Source organism: Microtus ochrogaster, chromosome 16, assembly GCF_000317375.1.
Source record: "Microtus ochrogaster isolate Prairie Vole_2 chromosome 16, MicOch1.0, whole genome shotgun sequence".
Classification (NCBI taxonomy): Eukaryota; Metazoa; Chordata; class Mammalia; order Rodentia; family Cricetidae; genus Microtus; species Microtus ochrogaster.
The window spans coordinates 55,238,018-55,243,454 of NC_022018.1; the positions used below are offsets into that span (position 1 = coordinate 55,238,018).

A 5,437-nucleotide genomic window follows, 5' to 3' on the forward strand; every position below is an offset into this window, starting at 1 on the left:
AGTGTACAGGCCAGGGCTATCCCAGTGTACAGGCCAGGGCTAGCCCAGAGTACAGGCCAGGGCTAGCCCAGAGTACAGGCCAGGGCTAGCCTAGTGTACAGGCCAGGCAGAGGGAGAAGGCTGAATCCCCATCCATGCTAGAGCCATGCACACAGGGGGACTTGGTTAGTGTTTAACAAGTGAATGAACAAACTGATGATTCATCTGTGACAAGATAGGGACGCTGGGCCAGGCCCTGGCTCTCCTGTTACCTCCAGCTCCTTGCTCTTTCCACTAAAATGCAGCACGTCTCCCCTCCCCTATTCCATCCGCGTATCTCAGTAGTGTGTCCATCGCGCGATTCCACAAATACAGAAGGACCATGGATGGAGCAATCAGCCTCAGCTCTCTTGCAGGTTAGCACGCCCAGCCTGATCAGCCCCACCCCCAGCATCCTTCCACCGCATCATCTCTTCCGAGCCACAGTGTGCATAATCGTAAACTTGTTTCTTTAAATAAACAGTCTTGAGTTTCCTAGCAAATAGTCCTCTAAGAGGAGGAGCGTCTCCAGGCCACCTCATATTTAGCATACAGTGATCCACATATTTGTACAGAGAGAGGGTGTGTGGGTACAGAGATCGTGCAAACGCTATAGATACCGTGGCTCATCCAGATGGGAGCTATTTACGATGCTGAGTCATCCACAGGCAACGCCACTGAGGAATCCCTGGCTGGGCTCTGAGCCCCAGCACCACAGACCTCCTGGCTCTCTGCCTGATAGCCACAGGGGAGGGGAGAAGGGGAGAAGACAGGGGGACGGAGAGGAGAAATCCCAGCAGGTGGGTGTTGGGTTATAAGAAATGAAAACTTTCTCATTAGTATTTCCTGTTTCAAACTAGTGTCCTCCGCCCAGGGCGTTCCACTTTCCCAGGCCATCAGAGCCGACACTCCAATGTATAGGAAAGAAAACTGAGACCCAAGAGGGTGAGGGACCTGCCCAGTATCCCACAGAGTCAGTGGCAGAACCGATGTCACCTCCACTTTTGTGGCCACAGTGTGGAGGTCTTTCTGCTCCCTGGTCACCTTCTGCAGCTCCCTGAGGAGCAATCCCTGCATCATGAAGACTTCTCACACTGCCCTCCTGAGATCCTCTAAGAAATGAACAGAATCCGGCTTCTCTGGGCTGCCCCGTGTTTGGACCAGGCCTCACACGCACTGTGTGCTCAACACCTATAGCCAAACCTAACTCAACAGCAATTCCTGGGGAACCCTAGTTCTTGGTTTGAAAAAGCACCCGTTACCCCCCTCCCTCTTGTCTCTAAGCCAGTTCTCTATCCATATAAAAATAGGCTTCCTCCCACTTGCCACCCACTTCTGCCCAATTCTATAATGAATCAATTTTATTAATAGGCTTTGGGATAGAAAGTTAACAAAGGCTTTTTGTGAAAGTCACCATTTATCTCCCTACATAGTTCACTCCTCAAAGAATTCTAATAAAGTAGTCGGGTGGGATTCGGCCCCTCCATAAGACATCCATTAATCCTCTCTCTGCCTCCCTGGAGAATGTGTTTCTGTGAGCCTTGGTGACTACCGTCTATTCGGTTGTTCTAACAGGCAGCAGAGAGAGAGGCGGGGAGCTTTGGCGTCAGGGCTGAGTTACATTCTAGCCGGTCACTTAAATGCCTCTAGATTTATATTGATTATGCAGAGACCTGGACAATTTAATTGTCACAGGGTATTAAATGTGGTGATGTCTGTGTGGTGCTGAGCACATCTGTACTAAGTGTTTAGTGAAGGCTTTGAGTAAATAAGCAAGCAACTGAACGATGAAGAAGACTCAAGACCCCTACACAGCAGACCCTAAAAAGGGGAGGGGCCAGCCAGCTCTGCCATCTGAGGTGCTCAGCTCAGTACTCCAGGGGGTGGTTTGAGAAGGGTGATAGTAACTGTGACAGAGCCCCTGCCTGCTACATCGGAGATGACAGACTGTTTGGGCTCAGGGTTATAGAGATTTCAGTCCCCTGGGGTGGTGGGAGCTGGCCATCTGCAGCATCAGGTGTGTGAGGTGGCAGCTGCTCACAGTGAAGACTAAGGCACACCTAGGGACAGTCCACCAGGCGGGCTCCACCTTCTAAAGGCTCTGCAGCTGACGACCAGCATTCAAACCACGACAGCAAACCTTTGGGAGGAGGCCAGAGGCAGAGGTTCCCCACTCCAGCCTTTCGTGCATGGGAAATGTTTTTGCTCAGGGAAGTTTTGAGACTGGAATCTTGATTCAAAGCAGAAACGTTTCTGGAGAGTCGGGAATGCATCTTGTTCATTGCTGGACTCTCATTCCCTGATGACAACCTGGCTTAGTATGAGCAAGCAGCAGTGCACAGTGACTTGGGCTGGTGATACCTGACTTGGTTTGACTTGAGCTGAGTTATCAAAGTGACATGGGAAGTTTTGAACTTAGTAACATACATGGGTCCACCAAGACAAACCCTTCCAGAACTTGGGCTTAGCCTTAGCTAAGACCTGGCCTTATAGCACAAGGGATACCCCCAAAGATGATGCACTGAGGACATTTCAGGGCATCTCAGAGAAGACAGGGCCATATTTAGGACTAAGGAAATGAGTAGTTGTGTCGATATGGTCCAGGAGTACAGTAAGGTAGACTATCATTTAGAAACGTTTAAAATTGTTGGAATTTTGTTCAGATCTGCTCATTTTTAAGGCACTAGGTTCCTCTATTTCTGGGCAAAGAGGAGCTTCACAGGGTTCCCAACCTCGAAGTTAGGTGGTCAGACAAACTCTGCCATGAGAAGAGAAAGCAGGCCGAGGTCGGGAGCTAGGCGATGGCTGGGATACTTGGAAATGGCCCTCACTGGGAAGCAGATGTGGGGTCTGAGTGAGGTATAGCTCTAATTCCAGAGGAAGTCAGATACTGCTGAGAGGACCAGTGTCTCAGGATCAGGGTGGGGATGGACATCGACCTCTGACATCACTGTAGAAGGCACCCAGCATGCCTGGGGCACTTTGGCTGGCTCTGTCTCAGTCACTACCCAGAGTCCTGAGGAAGAGAGGAACCTGGAGAGCAAATGAGCTTTGGGTGAACAGGGGATGCCCATGGCTGCACTCTGGGCATGCCTGTGTCTGTCGCCAACACCAGTGAGACCTCATAAAAGGAAAATCTCCTAGTTTTCCCCTCTGTGCCTTCTAAAACACTGGATATGGTTGCATCAGCGGGTGATGGATGAGCAATGAGGTCAGAGCCAGGCTTAGAAAGCCAACGGAATGTTTCAAGATGGTAAGACAGAGAATTTCAAAATGATCAAGGTGGCCAAAGTCTAAAAGCAGAGAGGCCCAACCAGGAAGAACAGCACAGACCCACAACTCACCCCTCAGGAGTCTACAGAGAAAGTTGAACTAAACAGAACCAAGGGACAGTAACAGACTGTGGGTTTGAAACGATGTCTCTGAGTTCCAGGCTTCTGAGAAAGGGTCTCACGAGACATTAAAAGGATTACTTTGGTGGAAGGGAAGTCCCCCACCACCACCACACACACACACACACACACCCTGGATTCCTTAGCCCATTTTAATCACAAAAAAAAAATATCTCTGCTTTCATTTGTTTTCTATACTGGACTCCCAAGTAAAGTTTTATTCTTAAAAGGGTCTTTGGGTTTAAAATACATTTATTTGACAAGCAATGGAGTTGAAAAGGCCCAAGCACCCAGAGGTAGACGGTTGGGTTCAAATCCAGCTCCATCCCTCCACACTGCTGGGACTTCAGGAAGGACTATTCTGGTCTGTAAAGCATCCTCCCAGGGGTATGTGCCGCTTTAGCTGAGATGCTGCTGAATTCCCCAAAGACTCGCACACACAAGATTGATGCCGTGTAAGATGACTTTAGGTGGTACACAGATGCATATCTGTTATTTCAGCAGCTCGTAATCAGCGCACGTGAGAAATATGGAAGCCATATATCAAACTCTGATTTATGGAAATAATATAGCATTTTCTTGGAAGATAAATTTGTGCATTTTTAAGAAGACAAATCAGTGTAAAGAGACCTGCCAAGCAAATGAATAGTACTTGGGGAAAGCAGAAATCACAGAGTGGGGGCATAAATAAAACAGGGGGGTGATCTGAAATAATCCATGTAAAACACCAACCATAGTGTCTGTTGCTTAGGAAGCACTCAAAACTTCGAGTTCTTATTTCTATTTTTCTACTCTAACTTTTGTTTGTATGTGGACCTAGCGTCAAGCTCATTCACTGAGGCAAAGCAGGTGTCCAGCTCTAGGTTAAAGAAAGAACTGTATTCAAAACATAAGGTCAGTTGTGGTGTCTCATGCTGGTAGAACATGATAAAGAAGCAGGGACAAGAGGAACATAAGTTTGAGGTTAGCCTCAGCTACATCTTTAGAGCCAGTGAGATGGCCCAGTGAGGGGAGATCCTTGCCACCATACCTAACAACCTGAGTTCAATCTCCAAAACCTACGTGGTAGAGAGAGAGACCCAACACCCAAAGGTTGTCCCTCTGACATCTTCAGGAACACACAAACAAACCAATAAATCAATAAACAAATACATGAGCAAATAAATGAAAGAAATTCTTTAAAATATGGACAGTGCCTGAGGAACAACACCAAAGTTGTCCTCTGGCACACACATGCATGCATGCACACACACGCATGCACAAATAACACTTGGAATCTTGAGTCATAATCTGTCCCTGGGCTATCGGTGTGCTGTATGAGCCTGTCTCCAGCAATGCCAGACAGTGGCAGGGAGCCCAGCTCCCAGTCAGTCACCCAGTGACAAAGGGAGACACAGCACTCCAGCATATACTGTGCTGCTAAGCTTGGGCATTCCGCAAAGGTATTTAACTGTGTTTCTACTTACGACATTTCCGATTTACAGTAAGGTTATCAGGATGTGACCCCATCGTAAATCAAGAAGGGTCTATACTGGATTCTTGCTTATATAATAGATCTCCTGTTCCCTTTTTAAAAGCATATCCACTTAAGATGAGATGCTGAAACGTGCAAACTGTAGAGCACCACAAGCAAAATGTACAGGAGTAAAAAAGATGGAAGATAGCCCTTGACTAAGGAAGAACTAATGGAGCAGGAACGTTGGAGGGCCCCTCAACTTAAAGCCTATGCTAGCCCATCTGCAGGGGTATCTCTCACTACCATATCTCCAACCTTCAAGGTGCTGTATCCTGGAGGGGGTAATGCAGGCTCCTGAGAAGGAGGAACATTGCCAAGGAAGTGACCGAGGGTTTCCTGATTGAGGCAGAGGTGTAAGAACCAGGACAGCAGCTTGGTCAAAAGTCAATAAGACCTAGGCCGTGGCTAGAAGTCAGGTCTGGAACAGATCTCAGGCCTCTGGTATTTAGCTAGGCTAATCTTGCGCTCTCTCTCTCTCTCTCTCTCTCTCTCTCTCTCTCTCTCTCTCTCT

At 48.0% G+C, this 5,437-nt stretch overlaps 1 protein-coding gene across 3 annotated transcripts in view; it reads left to right on the forward strand.

The window, feature by feature from the left end:
- The window catches only part of Cplx2 (complexin 2), a 74,119-nt gene that overhangs the window by 9,902 nt on the left and 58,780 nt on the right, over positions 1–5,437 (forward strand). The gene's annotated exons all lie outside the window — the stretch shown is intronic.